This window comes from Taudactylus pleione, unplaced genomic scaffold (genome assembly GCF_031769625.1).
Source record: "Taudactylus pleione unplaced genomic scaffold, aTauple2 ptg000627l, whole genome shotgun sequence".
NCBI classification, from domain to species: Eukaryota; Metazoa; Chordata; class Amphibia; order Anura; family Myobatrachidae; genus Taudactylus; species Taudactylus pleione.
The window spans coordinates 7,654,166-7,679,167 of record NW_028285029.1 but is presented as its reverse complement, the minus strand read 5'-3'; the positions used below and the strand labels follow the sequence as shown (position 1 = coordinate 7,679,167).

The window sequence follows — 25,002 nt, the reverse complement described above, 5'->3', positions numbered from 1 at the left end:
ACAATTTAATGTAAAAAAAAAAAAAAAAGATGTGGGGCTCCTCCTTAAAAGCATAACCAGCCCCGGGTTCTGTTGAGCCTGTCCTGGCTCTTAAAATTCAGGAGAAAAAAATGCATAGGGTTCACCTGTATTTTATAAACCAGCACCAGGCTCTTTTGAGCATGTACTAGTTCTTAAAATACAGGGGGAAAATGTGTAGGGTTCACATGTATTTTATTACTGTTGTGCCAGTCCTGGTTGTGGAAATACAGGGGACAACATTAGTAGAGGTCCTCTGTTTTTCTATAACAAGCACCAAACTTTTTCTAGCAGGGGTGTAATGCCACAGCCAGAGAACCCTTTCAATGGGTCACCTGGCCAAAGCATTGACAACTGACTTCTAAGCAGCCCTGGCTGGGGAACCCTTGGGAATTGCCCCCCCCCAATAAAGGGGTTCCCTCTTTCCAAGGCACCCCAGGCCTTCACTTATCTCTACAATCTACATATGAGAAATAAGTCATTGTGTAGTTTTAATTGCTTGTATACAGTTCACTTGATATGACTCTACTGCCATATAGTGGCTAAAGTTATTATTTAGCTTTACAGAGGTCTTCTCATAAACTATCACTGTAGTTACATCAAACATCCCTTCTTGTTGTCCTGTGTGACTCAGTTTGCATGGAGCATCTTTCTTTGCCTGAAAATATGTCACTGCCATTGACCAGTCTGTTTAAGCCAAAACTTATGTTGCCTGGCCAACAGAACCCATCTGCAAGGGTCTGGAAGTCTTCATTTGATGATGCAGGCCTTGGGCTTGGCAAGCCTACAAAACAGGGATGACATGCACCCATTTTGTACAATGGTCCTGGTTGCTATCCCTAAACCCAGTGACAGGGGGGTACTAAGGGCACCCCAGGCCTTCACTTATCTCTACAAAGTACATATAAGAAATAAATCATTGTGTATTTTTAATTGCTTGTATACAGTACACTTGATATGACTCTACTGCAACCTAGTGGCTAAAGTTATTATTTAGCTTTACAGAGGTCTTATCATAAACTATCACTGTAGTTACATCAAACAGCCCTTCTTGGTGTCCTGTGTGACTCAGTTTGCATGGAGCATCTTTCTTTGCCCTAAAATATGTCACTGCCATCGACCAGTCTGTTTAAGCTGAAACTTATGTAGCCTGGCCATCAGAACCCATCTGCAAGGGTCTGGAAGTCTTCATTGGATGATGCAGACCCTGGGCTTGGCATGCCTACAAAACAGGGATGACATGCACCATTTTGTACAACGGTCCTGGTTGCTATCCCCAAACCCAGTGACAGGGGGGGGTTACTTAGGGGACACTTGTACTGGGCCCCACGATTCCAAGGGGCTCCGGCCATTCAGGAATTTTGGGAGCCCAGTGCTTACAACTGTAAGCACTGCAGGGCACAGGCACAGGTAGGGTGAGGGAGTCCTGCCGCCCAGCGCAGCATGCACGACATCATGACAACATACTGCAGGATCAGAGAAGAGCCATGCACACGTAAGTGTTGACTGGGCTGGGGGAGACACAGGTTAGGTGGTGGGGGGCTATAGATGAAGTGGGGGGAAAATAAGGGTGGTATTGGAGCTGAAGACACAGTGCTGGGGATACACAGGGGATGGGTTGAGGCTGAGAGATGGGCTGGGAAATAAAAATGAGAAACACAGGGACTGAGAAGACACAGGGGGTGGGTTGAGGCTGAGAGACACAAGGTGAGCAATGAATCTGGAAGACACAGGGGCTGGAGAATGAAGCTGAGAGACAGAGTGAGGAATGAATCTGAGAGCCATAGGGTGAGGAATGAGGCTGAGAGACACAGTGGAGCAGATGATGCTAAGAGACAATGGGGGATGAAGCTGAGAGACAGGTGTAGGTAATGTATAATGATTCTGAGAGACAGGGTAGATTAGTGGATGACTGAAAATGGAGAGACACTGGGGGATGAGGCTGGAGACAGGGATGTTGCTGTGGCAACACAGGTGAGGATAAGGCTGAAAGACAGTTGGGGATGAGGCTGGAGAGACACAGCCAATTGCTGACCTGCATGCACCTACTGGGATCGGATAGGGCACCCCAAAAACATAAGCACCAAGATTTCAGTTGCCGGCCCTGGCCACAATTCACCCCATCCTCTTTAGTCGCAGCATGTTAATCATGCTGCAACTAAGGGAGGTCTGCGAGTGGTCACACAGGACTCGTTCTTCACATGAGCAGAAGGGTCCCTGCACAATGGCAAATCCACAACAATCGGATATTTACATAAACCATCGAATCAGGCCCTCTGTACGGACATAAGAATTTTGGTGCTTTTTATACTCACTTTATATACATTTGTGTTCAAAATGTTTTCTTTACCATTACTGTTTAAAATTAAATACATGTCATGCAAGGCTTGAGCCATGATATAGACAGCAAGGTACACTCTGTAAGGAATTGCATCTGTAGTAAATTTTATATAAGATGGAAAATCTGATTCTAAAGTGCAGTTTCGCATGGGCATATCACTTATTTTTTGGATAAACACATTTTTAAGTTCGTTTTTAGAGATGCAGCAAAACTCAGTTATCCAGATATCCTCCATTAATGGGTCATTGTGGTCATTTGATTGGTGAACATTATCTAGAAATTCCTGTGCTCCAGGGATGTCATATACAGGAAGTGAGAACACAAGACTGCAGTTTGTTGGTAATTCCCGCTTATTTGGTATCACAATCTCTGGTACAAGTGACCATGAAGCTGGAAGAACAAATGTCTTATTCATATTAATTTGTGCAGTTCTTAGCAAAATATATATAAAATACGATTATTTGTGCCACAAATTATAATAATCTTAGCAGTAGAATTATGAATGACATTCTCAATGCTCATCTTCTTAAAACTTGTTTCAGAATTTTGAATCTTGTATTCCACACATATTTCATATTCAGTTAACTCCCTGCTCAGCTTTTGGAGCTCCCGCTCTCCGCTTACATCATCTGATGAAATGATCCCGACCCAGTTCCGCCCAAAATGTTTCAATAATTTTATAATTGCCAAAAACTGCACATGGTCATTGTAACTTGTTCGGAAAAACTGTGGATAAATCCTTCTGTCACTCAGCGCAGGGTCTCTTGCTCCATAACTGATCTAGAATTAACATTTATTTATAGTTAGATGACAAAATACTTTACAAAAATATTCTAAAACAAATACTGTAGGAAAAACTGCAGTCTGGCTAATTTCAACTAATGCTAAATTTTACCGTTATAGTATGTGCTAAAAAATATTCCTGTTTTATGACTCCCTGCAGTAATAAATACATATACAAGGTTTGTAAAAATTAGTTATAATAAAAATGAATCTCAAAGAACAACTACAAAAACATGAAACAATAGCTAATTATAAACTAGACAAAAACAATTTTTGTGGAAATTTACTTTTTTTGACTATTTATATATATATATATATATATATATATATTAGGGGTGTGCACCAGCCACTTTTCGTGTTTTGTGTTTTGGTTTTGTATCTGGATCTTTCTTCGTGTTTTGGATCTGGATTGGTTTTGCCAAAACCACCCTTCCGTGTTTTGGATCTGTATTTTTTTTTTAAAAAGCATAAAACAGCTAAAATCACAGAATTTGTGGGTTTTTCTACTCCTATGCTATTATTAACCTCAATAACATTAATTTCCACTCAATTCCAGTCTATTCTGAAAATCTCACACCTCACAGTATTATTTTTAGTCCAAAAGGTTGCACCAAGGTAGCTGGATGACTATGCAAGCGACACGAGTGGGCGGCACAAACACGTGGCCTATCTAGGAGTGACACTGCAGTGGCAGACAGGATGGCAGTTTGAAAAACTTGGCCACAAACAGTACATAATGCAAAGAAAAAAAGAGGTGCAAGATGGAATTGTCCTTGGGCCCTCCCACACACCATTATGTTGTATGAACAGGACATGCACACTTTAACAAACCAATCATTTCAGTGCCAGGGTCTGCCACATGACTGTGGCTGAAATGATTGGTTCATTTGGGCCCCCACAAAACAAGCTGGCAATTAATCTGTCCCTGTACAAACTGGCTCTATGGAGGATGGAGGTAAGATGTCGTCCTCATCCTCCTCATCCACTGACTCCTCACCCTCTTCAGTGTTGTGTACATCCTCATCCTCACAGAGTATTAGTTTGTCCGGCCTGGAATCCACCACCACAGGTCCCTCTGTATGTTCTGAAGGCTGGTCTCCCTAGAAGAGTTGATAATTAATTTTTATGAACATCATCTCCACATTTTGCAACCTCCTATGCCTTTCGCTGACAAGGTTCCCGGCTGCACCAAACACTCTTTCAGAGTCCACACTGGAGGGGAGCAACTCAGGAAAAAAAAAGAGCCAGTTTGTCCATGGGCCTCCAAATTGCCTCTATTTCCTGCCAGCACAGGTATGGACTGTCTAACATGCCTACTTGGATGCTATCACCGATGTAATCCTCCACCATTCTGTCAATGGTGACAGTATCATATGCAGTGACAGTAGACATGTCAGAAATTGTTGACAGGTCCTTCAGTCCGGACCAGATGTCCAAACTTGGTCCTGCCTAATAATGCATCACCGCCAGCGGGTTGCTTAGGATACCTAAGTTGTTTCCTGGCAGCCCCAGTTTCGGGAGAAAATGAAGAAGGAGCTGTTGACATGTCACGTTCCACTTCAGCTGACAGTATTTTCACCAGCAGGTCTTTCCACCTCTGCAGACTTGTGTCGGCCGGAAATAGAGACACCACATAGGCTTTAAACCTAGGATCGAGCATGGTGGCCAAAATGTAGTGTTTTGATTTCAACAGATTGACCACCCTGGAATCCTGGCAAAGTGAATGAAGGGCTTCATCCACAAGTGCCACATGCCGAGTGGAATCGCTCCGTCTTCGCTCCTCCTTCACTTTCTCCAGCTGCTTCTGCAAAAGCCTGATGAGGGGAATGACCTGACTCAAGCTGGCAGTGTCTGAACTGACTTCCCATGTGGCAAGTTCGAAGGGCTGGAGAACCTTGCACAACAGTGCATTCTCCACTGCCTTGAGTCAGGTGCATACCCCCTCCTTTGCCTATGTCATAGGTGGATGTATAGACTTGAATGGCCATTTGCTGCTCCTCCATCCTCTGAAGCATATAGAGGGGTGAGTTCCACCACGCCTCAACCTCTTGCTTCAGGTGATGGCGGGGCAGGTTCAAGAATGTTTGCTGGCACTCCAGTCTTTGGCATGCAGTCGCTGAATTGCAAAAGTGGCCAGAAATTTTTCGGGCCACCCAAAGCGTCTCCTGCATGCCCCTATCGTTTTTAAGAAACTTCTGCACCAGCAAATATATTGCGTGAGCAAAACATGGAACGTGCTGGAATTTGCCCAGATGTAAAGCCCGCACAATATTGGTGGTGTTGTCAGATATCACAAATCCCCAGGAGAGTCTAAGTGGGGTAAGCCACTGGGCAATGTTTTCCCTCAGTTTCTCTAAGAGGTTGTTGGCAGTGTGCCTCTTACTGAAACCGGTGATACACAGTGTAGCCTGCCTTGGAACTAGCTGGCGTTTCTGAGATGCTGCTACTGGTGATGCTGCTGTTGTTGCTGCATAAGGAGATACATCTACCCAGTGGGCTGTCACAGTCATATAGTTCTTTGTCTGCCCTGTTCCACTTGTCCACATGTCCATGGTTAAGTGGACATTTTGTACAACTGCATTTTTAGGACACTGAGGACACTTTTTCTGATGTTTCTGTACAGTCTCGGTATCGCCTGCCTAGTGAAGTGGAATCTAGAAGGGATTTGGATCCGGGGACACACTACCTCCATCAATTGTCTTAATCCCACTGCACTAATGGTAGATACTGGACACACATCTAACACCAACATAGCAGTCAAGGCCTCAGTTATCTGTTTTGCTTCAGGATGACTGCTGTCGTACTTCATCCTCCTCAATAAGGACTGTTGGAGGGTCAGTTGTTTGGTAAATGTAGTGGTGTTCCTACTTCCTCTCTGGGATGATGAATGACTCCCAGCAGCAACAGCAGCAGCGGCAGCAGTAGTAGGCATAGCAATGCAGGATCCTCCGGAGGAATCCCAGATAGGAGATTCAGTCACGCCAGTGACATGGCCTGCAGGATTACTTCCGATCCTGACTAAGGACTAAATTAATGAGGAGGGAGTTGACGATGTGGTTTGCAGGCACTTGGATACAACATTACAAAGGGATTTAGGTGTCCCTGGACTGCTTATGGTGTTGGCCAAAGTTTTGGAACTTGACAGTAACTTTTAAGGACGTGCTGCAGGTGACATATAAGGGAGGATGTTCCTAGGTGGTTAATGTCCCTACCCCTACTTATTTCACCTTTACATATGGTACATATGGCAAGACAGTTGTTGTCCAGATTTGGATAGAAATATTGCCAGACCAAAGAGGTGGAATATTTGGTCTTCTGCCCAGGCATGACAGTGATGGCTTTTTCATCCCACAGACAACAACTGTCTCCCCCGGAGCCTGATTTAAACAAACCACATCACCATCAGAATCCTACTCGCCATCTTCCTCCTCAGTGCCAGCTACACCAGTATCCTCATCCTGTTGTACTTCAACAGTGACATCTTCAATTTGCATATCAGCAAGTGGACTGTGGGTGCTCCTTTAGTCACTTGCAGAGGGCATGCAAATGGTGGAAAGAGCCATCTCTTCCTGTCCATTGCTGGGAAGGTCAGGCATTGCAACCGCCACCACACTTGGAATCTCCTTGGTGATTTGTGATACTGTATCTTCTTAGAACGCACAGTTCTTTGCTGTGCTTTTGCCATCTTACCTAGTTTGATTTTTGTAGCTGGAGGAGGGCTTCCATCTTCATGTGAAGCTGAACCACTAGTCATGAACATAGGGAAAGACCTTAGTCGTTCCTTGCCACTCCGTGTCATAAATGGCATATTGGCAAGTTTACATTTCTTCTCAGATGATTTAAATGTTTTTTTAAGGTAATTATCCTGAACTTTGTCATTTGGGATTTTATATGCCCTCTACTATGACATTGGGCATCGACCTTGGCAGACGACGTTGATGGCATTTTAAAATCTATGTCATGACTAGTGGCAGCAGCTTCAGCACTAGGAGGAAGTGATTCTTTATCTTTCCCTATTTTATTATTATCGGACAAAGTTTTGTCCAACATTTATGTTATATTAATATATACGTGCAGCTAAGGCGCACACAAACACAGAAAAGAAGAATTTTAAATTTTTTGGGAGTGCACTTTGTGGGTTACACCACCCTTTAACAGACTTATGACACAGGCGTATGCTTGGTGCTGCTTCATTGCTGATGGACGTGTAGCTACAGTGCACACAATTAACAACACAGAAAAGAAGAATGTTTTATTTTTATTGGAGTGCACTTTGGGGGTTACACACACCCTTTAACATACTTATGACACAGGTGCACACTTGGCACTGCTCCTTTGTTGATGCACGTGTGGCTACTGTGCATACATTTCACACACAAACACAGAAAAAAAATAATTGGTTTTTTTTTGTGGAGCGCACTTTGGGGGTTACACCACCCTTTAACAGATGAGCCAGCCGGCCCCTTACTTATGACACAGGCGCACACTTATCACTGCTACTTTGTTGATGGATGTGCAGCTACAGCGCACACAATTCACAACACAGAAAAGAAGAACTTTTAAATTTTTTTGGAGTGCACATTGGGGGTTACACACACTCTTTAACAGACTTATGACACAGGTGCATGCTTGGTGCTGCACCTTTGTTGATGCACGTGTGGCTATTGCGCATACATTTCACACACAAACACAGAAAAAAAGAGGAATTGTTTATTTTTTGTGGAGTGCACTTTGGGGGTTACACCACCCTTTAACACACTTATGACACAGGCACACGCTTGGCGCTGCTCCTTTGTTGAATCACGTGCGGCTATTGTGCATACATTTCACACACAAACACAGAAAAAAAGATGAATTGTTTATTTTTTGTGGAGCGCACTTTGGGGGTTACACCACCCTTTAACAGAGTTATGACACAGTTGCATGCTTGGCACTGTTCCTTTGTTGATGGACATGCAGCTACAGCGCACACAATTCACAACACAAAATAGAAGAATTTTAAAAAATTTTGAAGTGCACTTTGGGGGTTCCACCACCCTTTAACAGACAAGCCAGCTGGCCCTTTACACTTTGCACACTTGACGCTGCTCCTTTGTTGATGCATGTGAGGCTACTGCGCATACACTTCACACACAAACACAGAAAAAAAATAATTGTTTATTTTTTGTGGAGCGCACTCGGGGATACACCAGCCTTTAACTCACTTATGACACAGGCGCACGCTTGGTGCTGCTCCTTTGTTGATGGAAATGCGGCTACAGTGCACACAATTCACAACACAGAAAAGAAGAATATTAAATTTTTTTGAAGTGCACTTTGGGGGTTACACAACCCTTTAACAGACAAGCCAGCTGGCCCTTTACACTCTGCACACTTGGCGCTGCTCCTTTGTTGATGCACATGTGGCTGCTGCAGGACTGGTGCCTGTTCGGGTTTGGGCGGCGGGCCTGGATCTGAGAAGATCTTGCCCCTGCCAGCCATTCTGCCTATATCGGCAGTAGCGCCACTGCCACTGGACCCTTCGACGCTAACACCCGTGCCCCCTACACCCATGTCAACCGCCAACAACCGCGACCTGCCTCCCACCGCCACCGCTGAGGTCCTCACCACCACATCCATGTCTCCACCGCTGCTTTGCCCACTACTGCCGGCAAACAACAGCCATCTTTCTGCACCCAAGTGAAGCCACTATGACTACACCTGCTGGAAGCTCCTACTGTGGCTGAGCAACAAGTTGAAAAGTCCCATCTTTATAATGGCACATTCTTGAGTTAACAGTTTAAAAACTGTCACTTTCTAATTTACCTGAACCCCAAAACACGTACCCTGGCACAATAGCTACCTAATAAAACAAACCCCAAGTCTAAATTCCACCCCTAACTTCAGTTTTGCCTTCCCAAAAATCCCCCAAAGGCTATAGCACAAAAGGGTTCCTAATTGACAATTTCAGAAAGACAGACAGTTGGAGCATTTAGATTTCTCACAAATCATTTTTTATGTTTTTGCCTTGAAATTTGGCATGCAGCACCCAGTGACAGTTCTACCCAGCCATGCCAACTTCAGATCTGTACCTACTATAGCTTTTGAGGTGTAGCCCCTTGAACACCCCCCCCTCCCCTTCAGAATTCTCTAAGGAGAAATCTGTTTGTATAGATGCAGCCTTAATATAAGGGCATGACTGTGCCTTTATAATATATATATATATATATATATATATATATATTAGGGATGAGCGGGTTTGGTTCCCTGAGAACCGAACCCACCCGAACTTCAGGGATCCGGGGCGATCTGAGCCCAAGCTCGGATCTCCCTGTCTGCCCCGGATCCCTCTCCCGAGGCAAAACCTCGAGATCTGCTGTCGGATCTCACAGTTTTGCCTCGAGCGGCCATTTAAAATAAATGCCTTTTCCCTTTAATGGGCAAAGTGCTGATTGGCTGACAGAGCCGTCTGTCACAGCTCTCAGCCAATCAGCATTATGGTGCTCATATGCATGTAGCACGGACTCCTGAGATCCGTGCTACATGCATCTGTGTGATTGACAGTGAAACAGAGCACAGATGGGTCAGCGAGACCCATCTGTGCTGCTGTGTATTTCAATGACACAGATGCACGCACGGACCAGGAGATCCGTGCTACTTGCATCTGTGTCATTGACACAGAGCACTGACGGGTCCGTGAGACCCATCTGTGCTACTGTGGTAAAAAATAAAACCTGTGTAAAAAAAGAAAAAAATGGCGAGCACCCCCCCAAAAAAGAGCAACCAGTGCTGGGTGTGCTTAAATACAGGGAACAAACAACGTAGGGGTCCCCTGTACTTAAGCACAACCAGCACCAGGCTAGTCAGAACCAGCACTGGTTGCCAAAATGCGGGGGACAAATGATGTAGGGGTCCCCCGTATTCTGTGCAACCAGCTCTGGGCTCTTATCCAGTCCTGTTTCTGGAAATACATGGGAAAAAAATGAGTACAGTTCCCCTGTATGTTCCAGAACCAGCACTGGACTTTAATAACCTTGCGGCTCCCACCATTGACTACAGTGGATGGAGCCGTTCATTGGCTGAGAGACGGGAGATGACCTCTCTCAGCCAATGAAAGCTTGGCAGCAGGGTTTCCATGGTGATACCCCACCGCTAAGCTCTCATTCAGGAAGTACCGTTCTATAGTTCGTGGATCGGGTTTTTTTTTTTTTTTTTTTGCCTAGGCCAGTGATGCCTACTTTGCAATGAAGAGGACAGAACCTCACATAGGAGATGGTGAGTATGTTTTTTTTCACTTTACCTGACAAGTGGACCGATACTACAGGGTTACATAGGTGAGTATGTGTACATGTGTGTGTGTGTATGTATGTTTAATAAACTTATACTGTCACGGTGTGTGTGTCCTGTGTTTTTTTAAACATTTTTTTACAGGTGAACTACAGGTACTAGTGGGCCCTTAATGCCCTGCATGCTGGTACTTATGGTTCTCCAAGTACCAACATGCGGGGCAGGCTTGCTGGGACTTGCATTTCTTCTTCTAAAGACAATGTTTGATATTATTTATTTACACCATACCACACTATCAACCCACCACCCACCGCCACCAGGGGTGGCGGGAACAGCCCCGGGCTATCAGCCTGGGCCTGGGGTGCCCTGGAGAGGGTGACCCCTTTATTGGGGGGGTCCCCAGATCTCCAGGGATCCCCTGCCTGGGCTGACTAGCAGTCAGGGCTAATGCTGCGGCTGGGGGGCCCGGTGAAAGGGCTACCCTGGCTGTGGCATAAGGCCCCCGCTAGAAATAGTCCAGTGCTGGTTCTGGAACATACAGGGGAACCCTACTCATTATTTTCCCCTGTATTTACAGAACCAGGACCGGATCAGAGCCTAGAGCTGGTTGCGCAGAATACAGGGGATCCCTATGTCGTTTGTCCCCCGTATTTTGGCAACAAGTGCTGGTTCTGACTAGCCTGGTGCTGGTTGTGCTTAAGTACAGGGGACCCCTACATGGTTTTCCCCTGTATTTAAGTACACCCAGCACTGGGTCACTAATGCCCAGGGCTGGTTGCTCTTTTTGGGGGGGGGCACACCATTTTTTTTTTTTTTTTACACAGGTTTTTTTTTTTTTACCACAGCAGCACAGACCAGTCTCACGGACCTGTCATTGCTCTGTGCCAATCACACAGATGCATGTAGCATGGATCTCCCGGGTCCATGCTACATGCAAATGGGCACCATAACGCTGATTGGCTTCCTGTCTGCCACTGCAGTGCCACTCCTAGATGGGCCACGTGTTTGTGCCACCCACTTTTGTCGCTTAGCATAGTCATCCAGCGACCTTTTTTACACAGGTTTTTTTTTTTTTACCACAGCAGCACAGACCAGTCTCACGGACCTGTCATTGCTCTGTGCCAATCACACAGATGCATGTAGCATGGATCTCCCGGGTCCATGCTACATGCAAATGGGCACCATAATGCTGATTGGCTTCCTGTCTGCCACTGCAGTGCCACTCCTAGATGGGCCACGTGTTTGTGCCACCCACTTTTGTCGCTTAGCATAGTCATCCAGCGACCTCGGTGCAACCTTTTGGCCTAAAAACAATATTATGAGGTGTGAGGTGTTCAGAATAGCGTGACAATTAGTGGAAATTAATGTTATTGGGGTTATTAATAGCGTAGGAACAAAAAAAGTCCCATTTTATGTGATTTTAGCATTTTTTTTTCATTTTTAAGAAAAAATCCAGATCCAAAACACAAAACCCAGAATCCAAAACACGGAAGGGTGGTTTTAGCAAAACCAATCCAGATCCAAAACACGAAGAAAGATCCAGATCCAAAAGCAAAACACGAAAAGTGGCCGGTGCACACCCCTAATATATATATATATATATATATATATATATATATAAAGATGACACAAAGAATCAATGCCTTATCTTGTGCTAAAACAAGCAGTTGTAAAAAGTTGCACCTCACAGTAACTCACCTGTTAGTAAGAAACAAGCAATAATACACAAGTGCAATAATCAGAGGGTGCTATAGAGAAGAAATATTAAAATAGAAGAGTGATAAAATCATATGATAACATTGGTAGGTCATATTTACTGTGTCCTTTCCACTATGATACCTCAAGGTGTGGAATTGTGGAGGCTGATATATCTGGGATGTTCCTAAAAATACCCTTTCACCAAAGATCACCCAACAAGAAAAATGCCCAATGGCCGATCAGTAAATAAATAGATTTTTTTTATTTTTGCTAAAAACAATGCATCATTTATAAATATTGCTTACAGTTTAAAGAAGGTGACACAGTATCCACACTCACAATACAGTTGAGATGAGGCAGGATCCTCCCGCTTAGCCCATGGACAAGGCACTAGAACCCCTATGTATTTCATCCATAAATAGACTTCTTCAGAGGTCAGAAATCAGGACTTATAATGCAATGTCATGATTGATTTACTGGAAATCATTCATAAATCATTCATAAGAATAAAAAAAATTGATTGATTGCACAATCACACAAAACTGGGAATAAAATCCAGTGAATAAATGGATCCCAAAAAATGGACTGGATTCAAGAAGTTATTAAAACAATGTGAAAGTGCCCTCCAAACATATGTCATTGCTCTTGGAGAACAGACAGTTCTGTACTGGGACTTAACATCATTTGCCTTTACACTCACAAAATTGTTTTGAGCCACCAGTTCTGGCAGGGAGACTTGCAATAGGGATTGCTTTTATGGAAAGAAGATATTTCTATAATATCTTTTTGATATTGCCCTCCAATGTGTAAGGAGATAACTGTGTGTTCAATAAAGATTTAGGTTTTAAGCACTAGGTGTCTGTCCTGTTTTCTTTTTTCCTCTTTTTTTCTCTGTACATGGCACTGAAACCCCTAATGCATTAAAGGGTTTCAGGAGAGAAAGTGTTTGAGAATAAGTGGAACAGAAACTGGAAGAGGAGCACACCTTAATGTAAGGAATTTCAAGCTTTTTTTTTTAGAAACAAGGACATTTGTTCTTTATTTCCTAAGTCATTAAGTGAGTGTAATACGATGTGGGTACTGTATATAGAGAACCTATGTGGAGCTTGATATAGAGACTTTCAGAGTGAAAATATAAGAAAGTCTGCAGTAGATTCAATTTATTGAAACTGGACACTCCAAGCGCCATGTACTAATTTAAATTTGAGGTGGGCAGTGTGGAATTTAGGGCACCAGAGGGGATCTCTACTTTGTTTAAATATTAGATGCTGGTAACTGTTCCTGAATGGCAATCCCCAACAGTAGGTGAGTGGTCCATACTATGGTAACAAAGCAGAACACCGCCCTGAGGGTTTTATGAGTCAGCCAAATATATTAAACTTAACTGAATCTACTGTATACTCTAATTTTTAATACAGAATGCTGGCACTTACCTGTGTATACCCAAGAACATTCAGCTACTGTGCCATAGGAATGGTGGTGAAAGAGTTGAGATCTCCAATAAACCCAACTACTTTATCAGATTCCCTGCATGAGTAATTTGGAATTATCTGTTTGTGTCCAGACAGTATCTCAAAAATATGCTTTACAGCTTTTCTCTCACTTCCACATGGTAACCAAGAGTAATATTGGGAAGAAAATAGGGGTTACTGTTAATTTCATTAATTATAAATATAAAAGCTCTGAGATGTCGATATTCTCTACGATGTACACTGTTTAAAAAAAAATTGCACCATTGTTATTGCTATTCTTTTGTTATTTGTATTGTTTTTTACAGAATGCTTAAAAAAGTATTAAATATATTACAGTTTTCTTTCTAGAATTAAAAGTGAAAATCATCCTCATTATTTCAATATTAACTATAACATTTAATCATACATGGAGACCGAAAGAAAAAAAATAGCACTTCTCATTCTCATGTGATGCTAAAAAAATGTCAAATATATCATATTTGCAGACACACAGATAAAGAATTTTTAAAAATATATGTTTAAAAAATGTATATTCAACACTTTTAAAAAATTTGGTGTAAGGCAGCAAACTTGTTACTCTTATTTTTTAAACAATGGGATCACTTTCTCTACCAGTGGAAATAATGTGTAAGGAAGTACAACATGTATGTGTGTGTAGAACAGTCCTATCCTTCCAGCTGATGGGTACATCTAGGGATAAATGTACTCACCACTCCTATCTTTTTCAAAATGCTGCTCCTCAAAATCTAAGCAGTCCATAGTCCACCAAATATGACAGCGCCCATGGATTGAAGGAAGTTTATGCTGTCTCTGCATGTCTAGAAAAGAAGCATCCTTGATGCATTTCATGACATACTGATGCTCCTGCCAGGGGGAAGATCTACAATGGGTAAAAAATGTAAGGTGCACATGGGCCCTTGGGTTCAGGGGGACCCATACACCACACACCCTTATCCATATAGATCTAGCTGCAACCTTTAAATATACTACCCCTTCTTACAGCTGAAGAAATCACTGGGAAAATGACCACCATGGCCATTTTTCAATGCTTCGCACATGAGCAGTAGAGCTGTCCTGGGACTGCACCTTGTCAGCATCTACAACACTGATGAAGAGGAGAGGGCCCGATGGGAACCTGCACACAGGCAACCTCCTCTCTTAAACCACCTCTGGCTCCTGCTGTATCTAAAAATATAAATCCCAATCACAATGTAGATTCAACAGGACTGGACTGGCCATCTGGCACTTCTAGCAAATAACAGAGGGGCCGATGACCTGATGGGCAGGTCCAGACTGAACCCTGGCTGAACAGCTCAACCTCCCGGATCACTACTTGGCTGGATACTGAGAGATGGGGACATGCGGCGAGGCCATGCCCCTATGTGGTCAGGCCACTCCCTCTTTATGCAGGCAAAGAGATTAATTTCAGGGCTAATATGGAGCCCCAGTCCATCCTTGGGAATCAATGTAGTCCTTGTACAGCCTCTACATGAATTTACCTTGATTTGGCAATCAAGGCACTTTAAACAGCTTTTGAACCAAACTCAACTAAAAAAATAAATAATTAAAATAAATTTAACATGCAAATAAAAGTTAAAACCTTTCATATATTTAGAACACTGATATGTCAATCGTTTGGGAACGGGATGCCGGTGCTTGGGATCCCGGGAGCCAGAAACCCTATGCCAGCATCCTGACAGGCTTAGGATACCGACACTTGTCAGTATCGACTGGATCCCCATCAAAGGATAAGAAACTGCTGCAAAGGTGTAACAAAACTATATAAAGATAAAACAAGAGATTTTCTTCACTAACAAAGCAACATGGAGACATATGAAACTCTGAGCACAGACAAGTGCCAGAGTATTAGTTCTCATCCCTAGCTCCAGTGACCCTGCTTCTTAGCTTTGCTATTAACTTGTTCCTGACCTCAGCAATTTCTCTCTTCAGTTTGCCTGTTACTCTGTAGCTATTGCTACACTCCTGCCAGTCCCCAGTTTCTAGTCCAGCCTCCTACCCAGTGTCTACCAGCTCCATACTAGGGAACCCAGAAAGAGACCTGTGTGTCTGATGCTGCAAAGCCAAAACTTCCTTGCAGGGGTCCTAGTGAAAACCCCTGGCACGTTAGACTCCATCCCACAAGGTCAGCATTGAGACTATCCTTGAGATTGTGACAAGGACTTTATAGAGCTGCAAAAAACATGTGACATCTGCATCAGTTTCAATTGAAGCTGAAACCCGACGGATGATAAATAGTTGCTTTTACACAGCTAAATGGCGTCACTATCCATCCGCAACTGTTCGTTTTGGTTTGGAACCAAAAATGACTGTTAGTGCAATTATCCCCAGGTCTTGCAAACATAAAGGAATACATAAGGGAGCTCTACTACTTGCATACAGATATATAAATGTAAAGATTTCATTCCAATTAAACCTTTTTCAAAATGGCAGCTTTAAAGGCTGATACTGAGTCGCACCCAGCCATGTTATGCTAATTTTCATAAAACTGAGATGCCAACTTGCAGCATATTGCAGCGCTGCTTTTCCATATCAGTGCGTTTTTTGATCCACCATTGATGCACCATCATCAAAACTTGCACAATCTGTATAGCAGATGCAGTCTCTCTCTCTGACCATGACATCCTGTGCGCACGCCTGTGTGTCTATGGATGCAGCCACTAACAGTGACTTGCCCTAGTCTGCTTAGACACTCCCCTGATACCTTCCTGGAAACACTCACTGAATTCCACATCCTGACTTCCAAATCTGTTCTGTGTTTCTTAATGCAAACAATAGCAACACACGTGCTCTGCAACTGGGATGCATTCGCAGACTTAAAACATTGGCCACCTGTGTGCGGCATTGACACTGCCTGCAACTGGAAATCAGCCTTTTAATTGTGACTATAGGGTAGATGTACTAAGCCTTGGTGAGGGATAAAGCACCAACCAATCAGCTCCTGTCATTTTTCAAACACAGCCTGTAAGATGACAGTTAGGAGCTGATTGGTAGGTACTGTACCTCCACCCACATTATCTCTCTCCAAGGTTATAGTCCAATTAGTGTAATGACCTGGAATCATGCCTTCTTTCTGCTCTTACCATGCACACATCGGACAAGAGATTCCATATTGAAAAGGTAGTTTTGATACCATGCCATTAACAGTGAATATTCCGCCTATAATGAGATCTCCATCCTGGGAGTATTTATATGGAAATAAATATTTGCTCTTTACATAAAGATGACATCCAGGTGCTGGGTTCTGAGTCTCTGATTTGCAAAGTGAAAGACTCATGATGCACATATTAAATACAAGGTTAAACAGTTTTAGAAAAGTATTGATTTTGTCTTCTTTAAATTTCCTCATTAGCAGCCGAATAATTCTAATAAAAAAATTAAGACACAAATCAAATTAGAAATAAAGCAGTGCAGCATTTAAGTCAATATGTGTGACATAAACAAGTATTTTGTGCACATTCATTTAAACAGTATTGTGTTCATGTTTAGGGTGAAATGTACTAAGTCCTGGAAAGTGATAAAGAGGAGAGAGATAAAGTACCAACCAACCAGCTCCTAACTGCCATTTTTTTAAACACAGCCTCTAAAGTGACAGTTAGGAGCTGATTGGTTGGTACTTTATCTCTCTCCTCTTTCTCATTCTAAGGTTGATACATCTCCCTCTTAAGGTTGGTACACACTTGAGAGATGTTATCTGCTGATTGACTGACCTGTAGATATATCTGTAGATGATGGTTGTTCATAGATACTTGTTGCCATTTAGGTAATTATTCATATTTTAGGAAGATTAGGATTAAAGACATTGCCTGAATTAAAATCTCATTAATGGTTATTTTAGATATATATACTTTATAGTAAGAAATATAATAAATAAAATGAATACAGATACTGGTATGCAGAGGGAAGTGTCAAAGACCACAATCAGAATATGCATATCCTTAGCAAATGTATGTTATCTTGCCTTTTGTTCAGTTATACTAAGTATATACTTGCAAGTATACAATTCATGTTAGTAATTGTCTAAGTTTGTTAAATTGTTTTGTTTTGTGTGTCTTAAGGAAGCATAAATATAACTAGTATATATATAATTACTGTGTATATTTTATTTTGTATAATTTGTCTGTAAATACATATCAGATAATTAGAGCTTGAAATGCATGTCTGAACTCACTTTCGGAATCATAATTTCATAATTTATATGTATGAGAACTACATGTATTTGCAAATATATATATATATATATATATATATATATATATATATATATATGATAAAACACATGTTGATTGAATTTTATCTATATTTATAATTATATATAAATAAAGTGTACATATATTATTATTGAAGATTCTTCTCCAATAATTGGCACCCCTGGTATAAATATAATATATAAAAGATTCCTCAACACACTGAACAACCATCATCTGCGGTCCCACTCGACAAGGGTTGTGGCACGCCTCCCTCCCCAGCAGCCTCTGCAGCAAGTGTATGGGCGGTTGGCTGACCACTCATATACACAGTATGATGAGCAGATATATCTGCAGATATATCTGCCATCGGCTGTGCTGCACAGCCAATGCGATATGTCTGTATACAACATCGTTCATAGACATATCGTCTTTACACACTATCATCTGTACAAACTGGCCAACAGGCATATTAAAGTAAAATAATTCTGATTTCCGATCAGCTTACTTAGAGTTCCAAAGTCCAAAAGATTTATTTTCATAAAAAATACTAAGAGTACCACCCATACAATGCGCATGCGTGGTTGGCACAACACAAGGCTTCAATTCTGAACGCACTTACTTGCAGGGTTAGTGTGGTAAATTTTATAGACAGAAAACCTTAAAAGAGTAACCTTAGTGTCACATATAACAGTTTTGATAAACTGGTCACTACACAATAGATTACAGGTAAAACAATGCAACTGGTCAAGCTTTCAAAATGTCTTCCTGAGACGTGGTAACCTCTTGCTTGTCTTCATTGTTGTATCCATGTGTGCTTATGTCCCCAGGCGCTTGACACCCAGAGTGGGAAAGTCCAGGCAACAGTTTACAGTTAAAAACAGATTCTTAACTTATGGAAAGCATATACATTTACCAAACAAGCAGCAACTACAAGCAATGTTGCATTTAATAAGTTATCACAAATCTGTAATCACTTACAAAATCAAATATATTTTCATACATGGAATGGCAGTGCTATATTTACACACTGTTATTTTGGAAATTGTGCAACGTACGTAAAGAATATAAACACTAATATATAACAATGCATGATATTGAAGAGTAATATTTAAGTATATGGAAAATATAAAATATGGTTTAAAAGTACAGAAAGTTGTTTATTGTTGTACTTCATTCATTTTTGTTTTTTGATTTTGACAGTCCACCCTTTGGTAGTCTAGTAAACTATCACCTTTCTTAACTCATGACATTCACCAGACATTACATTTTGTATATATATATATATATATATATAATACAAATCATGCACTGATCATTCAATTGAGTACAGAAGGAAAGGGTAAGACAACCTTTATACACACTCAGTGGATACCTAGGAACCATTGGTAGAGTGTGGGAACTCATCTAACCTATAATGGATGCTTGGGGAATTTTGGGCTAAATTATATCTGGAGTAACATTCACTATGCATCTAATTATGTATGGCTAAATCTATTCACATTTCTTTCCTTAATAGAACCAATTTAAATATTTCAAAATATACATACATTTCTTTACCCTCCACCAATATATACTAATACTAATCCTCTAAAGGATGTTTGCCTATTTCAAATCACTATTATGCATACATAGACCTTTTTTCTTCTTCAATTATGGGCTCATGATATTTACAAACCCTCCATAGTGTTTCAAAATCCCAAATTTTAATCAGATCTATTTATTATACTAAAACTGAACAATGCGTTAAGTTGGACCAAATTTTCTATTAATTTCTACTCTGATTCCACACCATCCAAACCCATTCTCCATCACTTGATTACATTTGCAGAAATAGATTGTCCATTTCTGTGTTGTAATACTTTATTGGAACCATAGCATCCATTTCTATACCAAGTTGATTGATTTGGTTGGTGATCCTTTTGAACATATTCCTAACACACTTTATAAAGAGAGATATCATTATAATAAAATATATATCACTAGTATGGTTGACAGTATTATCAGAAGATGTCTTCCCAGCGCATACTGTACATCATCCCAATAATGAATTTTGAAAACTTTCTCAGTGTCTAACCATAAGAATCACTCTGCTTAATATTCTCTTGCGCAAAAGAGAATTATATGTTTATAGCACGTAAAATCTCATTTTTCTTTAAAGTATTTCATGTGGGTGCAACAAGTTACATCATTTTGTATCTCTAAAAATTATTTATCATATACCCTGGTTACCAAATTTTAACAATTTAATACCATCTTGTTGGATTGATTTTCAGTTTTGAATATCAGTATTAATGGATCTCTGTAATTTGTTTATTGGACATGTGTCACCACAGTCAGTATTACCTTCTCTTAAAACACACTCATTCAAAGTTTGGGGAAAAGTACAACCATTCATCCTATTGGTTGCTAGCACCCCCATCTGCTGAAAGCATGTTCCATTCTGCATCAATTCTTAGATTATACCTGTCCTTGTAACTGTAATATGTCCCATACTCCCAAAACCAAGCATGATGTACAGTTTGTATACTAATATTTCCCTGATTTATGAACCTTTTCCTTAGTTATAAGTTGAGTTAGGTCATAGCCTGATCTTGGGTAGCTCCCCATGTATATCCCATAACATCATTATCAGACCCACCTCCAGAGCGTTCCACTTTGGTGTCAACTCAAAAATAGTTCCAGCTAAAAAGAAGAAAAACAAAAGAAAGTACACAGAAGAGACAGGAAACTATCATGCTGTAATGGTTATTCTTCATCTTTGGTTCAGTTGCTTTGCCCTCATGCAAGTTTAAGTTGCCAGGAAAAAAGTCTCTGATTGAAGTAGCACTTCTCCCTTTTCTTGTTCTTGATTCTCCTTTTGTTCAGATACACTCTTATAATGAGTGGAATGGATCCAGGTGTCTTTTTTAGCAACTCTCAATATAGTAGTAGTGGTCATCAACACCTGGTATCGTCCTTCCAAATGATCTGTTAAGCAACCAGAACTCAAGAAATTTCTTAACCATTACATTCTTTCCCAGGAACCCTGACATTTAGTGCCCAACATGATCAGAGCCAGAAGATTTAAACTCATCTGTTATCATCTTGTTTGCTTTCTCACACCCATGGAGAACCTGACAGTCATTTCATTATCACAGTTCAATGTTATCTGTCCAAAAAAAAAAAAATATATATATATAATATAATATAATATATATATGTATATATATATATATATATATATCCAATGGTGACAGGTTAAGTAGTGGCCTAGGGCTGGTTCTGTTGCTTTTGTAATACCTTGCAATACTTACCCTGTCTCAGTTATCACCTCGCTCAAATTATTTTTTTTTATAACCAAAATTAAAAACAAATTCCCCTGAACAAACATGGCAAATTACCACATTATACAACTTGATTTGTATTACCTGGGTTGGAATGAGCCCCCTGTGGTAACTCAACCTTTGCATATTTATCTGTTTCTGTACTCTGAGATTCTCAAAAATCAAAGCAAAAACAAATTGGTTGCCTGGATTCTTGGGAACTGAGCGATAGGTGAGGCTGCCACTCTCTTTGAACCTCATCAGCTCTGCTTTTCTTAATAATATAATATAATAATATGTGTAATCCCTATATATGCCAGTGCTTAGACATTTTACATCTGTCACTACCAGTGGAAGTTGTATGATCATTGATAGTCCTTTGTGTGCCTTGTGAATGTCATATTGGTGTTCTAGTTATTTGTCAGAAACATAAAACTTGATTCTTATCTGTCATAGGACCCCAACTTTATATATAAAATCAAACTGATATAAATGTTCCATGCAATCATGCATATCTGTGTAACTGCTAAATCCTCACCACTCTCCAACCTTTGTATCTTATGAGAAACATATGGTAAATAAATTACAGGATTTAGCATATTACATCTTTGTTATTATTTGATGATGCCATAAGGGACAACTTCCATCTTGTGCTCATTTATGTCAAATTTTGAATGAGCAGATACAGCATACTATGCATACAACATTAGATCACACCCTCATATTGTCTCTTTCCTATATCCTGTCTGGTGTCAAGTGCCTCGTCCCCTGGATCAGACATGTCCCAAATATTTCTCCTTTGACCGACATGACTGCAGCTTATCCTTAAAATGTATCCTACTTGCAAGAGATGGCACAATTGTTTTAGCTTCAGACAAATAAGACAATAATGATCATAACAATAACTCATCCATATGACTAAGGATGGATACATTTAGAGGTTATTAAGGATCTGGTCAGCCCTCTATCTACAATAAAAGTTTGATTAGTACCAGAAACATTAATTTTTACATTAAGTTAATCATTGAAGTTTTCTGTCAATCTAACTGGCTGTAGCCTACAGGAATGACCTAAACTTCAAGACTTATTGACATACTCAGTGTAGCATTTGTGCTTGTATCTGGCATGTAGCATCAGCTACTCGGTATTCTCTGAATTCCAATATGGTGGGCCTCCTAATATTGTGTAGGGTAATTTCTCCCATGTACATGAACATAACCTGAGTCTCTATTTCCATTCTTATACTGTCCCAATTTACATTTCCTGGCCATATGACTTATTTGTGCATATGCCTAATACTTAACTGACTGTGGCTGTCTTTCCTTAAAATACGGTCCACTATACCTTTGATGCTGTTCCTGCAGGGCCTGTATACTCACAGTCATTAGTTTTTCACTTTGCATTTCATTTCTGTTAGTATCTGCAGTTAAGTAGATTATATTGTTTGCATTTTTCAGTCTCAGTTGCTGCTGAGACACTGCACTAATTACTGCCTGTCTGTGCACAGTATCAGATGCACACTAATTGATTCTCCTCTCTATGCACAGCCCAGCTGCATGTTAGTCTGTCATTAAGGGAGTCTTGCTCTGTTTGGGCCCTGTGTCTGTTAAATTCCAGCCAGCCCTTCACTCCATGCCAGTGATAGAGTTACTTGTGCTTCTGGTTGTGTCAGTCTCCTGTTCTACAGTCGAGTTCCAGAGTCCAGTCTGAAGTGATATTTCTCTGTTGTTTGCTCCATCCAGGTGGCATGCTTTGCATTTCATCTGCCATGTCATTGAAGCAGCATGGTGTGTAACCAAGCCACAGCCACGTGTGTCATCTCAGCGGTTAGGAGGGCACTACTATCCCGAACACAGGTCAGCGTCAGGTTGCTTGTGTCAACCCGGTAACACTTGTCATATCCCTGTGACCCTACTGCACAATCCAACGCACTGACACCAGTGTCAACCCGGCGGCACTGTTAGCAACTCAGCATCCAACGTGCACCATCCACCGCATCAATCCCAGTGTCAATCCGGTGGTCCTGGTAGCATCTCAGCATCCAAACTGCATCACCCTGTGCATCACTACCAGTGTCATCCTGGCGACACTGGTAAATCTCATCAAGTCAGTGTGCACACTCCATTGGAAACTAACCAGCCCTCAAGGTTGCTTCACCAACCCAATGGCTGCACATCTCACCTTTGGCCCCCAGGCCACAACTAGCCAAGATCAATCAGCCCTCAAGGCTGCTTCACCAGCCCGAAGGCTGCATCTCATCTTTGGCAAGGCCACAACTGTCACGACCAGGGTTTTGCGTCGTGGACGTTTGCGGTCCTTACCAGTGAGGGCACTGTTGTGCGGTCCTTCTGTCGAGGGAGCTGACATGTGGAGACTGGCATTGGCTGTATGCATTGGATGAAGTCCTAGCAAGGGTAAGTCTAGCGGTATCTCTTTGTCACAGGTGTCTGTACGCCGCCAAGTTGTCTTTGGCCATGTGACATAGCAGGCTAATCGTCTGTAGGTCACCTGTTCTCTCTGGCCTTTCACGTTCTGCTACTGGGTACTTAAGAGTATTTGGAGCTCCCTCTTGTTGTCAAAGCAACATGCTCACAGCGTAGCTGTGAGAGAGACTTCACTACGCTCCTGAGGCCTAGACTTCTGTTCTGGTGCTAGCTCCAGCTCCTTGTCAGCCTCTGGCTCCCTGCATAGCCTACTCCACTCTGCCTTGCTTCCTGCTGAGATCAGCCCTGCACCTTCCACCTGATCCTCTCCTGTCTGAACCTTGCTCCACAGTTAACCCACTCCTGCCTGAACCTGTTTCCTTAGTCAACCCATCACAGCTTTTCCGAATTTCCATTTCAGCCTGCATCACCTCAGTACTGGATATCCCCTTCAGCCACAATTCAGCAAATGAGGAATCCCACTTCACTCTCACAGTTTATCTGGATTCATCTCTGTCACTGACCTGGTCATTCGTTTTCTCCAATTTACTACAGGTCCCTTCAGCCACATATATCAATTTGCTTATTACTGGACTTTAGTTAATCATTATTCATGTCTTCTAACAGTCACAGTAAACAACCCACCTTTCAGTTTAAACCTGTGTCTCCTCCTGCTTCCACCTTGGGTCCACAACAAATACAGACTCTTACAGTTTGCACTGACCAAATGGATTTGGCTACTGGACAGGAGTCCAGAACATATTTAATTCACGGCATGGCTTCTCACCTGGAAGGATTGGGAACCATGCAACAGCATGCCATCAGGATAATTTACAAGCTTTACTAGTTTCCCCAAGTATGCCTGCAGTTACTGCTGCTTTCACTTCCCTGGTATCTGCCTCTGGAGCTCCTCCTCATTTGTATTTACCTACACCTGGCAAGTTTGATGGCAATCCTAAACTGTGTAGTGGATTTCTAAACCAGTGTGATGTACATTTTACTTTGCAACCCTCCAATTTCCCCACTTCTAAAACCAAAGTGGCCTATATTGTGTTGCTGCTGTCCAGCTCAGCCTTAATTTGGGTTTCTCCACTCTGGGAGTGATCTGATCCACTACTGGATAATTATCCTGAATTTTTAACATCATTCAGGAGGATTTTTAATGAGCCAGGAAGAACCACTTCTGCTTCATTCAGTATTATGAATCTGAAACAAGGTGTCCATCCTTTCAGTCAGTATATCATTCAGTTCCAGACATTGGCATCAGAGCTCAGATGGAACAAGGAAGCCCTAAAATTGGCCTTCTAGCACGGACTATCGGATCGTATAAAGGATGACCTAGCCACTCATGATTTACCCTCTAGTCTTAATGATCTAATTTCCCTCTGCAACAAGGTTGACATACGCTTTAGAGAGTGCCAAGCTGAGAAGCACAGATCAGCTCGTTTTAGGCCTCATCCTCAACCTCCTCCTACCCATTCTCCTCCCTGG

At 41.6% G+C, this 25,002-nt stretch overlaps 1 pseudogene; it reads right to left on the bottom strand.

Moving 5' to 3' along the window:
• Nucleotides 1-496: 496 nt before the first annotated feature.
• Nucleotides 497-23,939, bottom strand: LOC148479290 (extracellular calcium-sensing receptor-like; annotated as a pseudogene).
• Nucleotides 23,940-25,002: the final 1,063 nt, after the last annotated feature.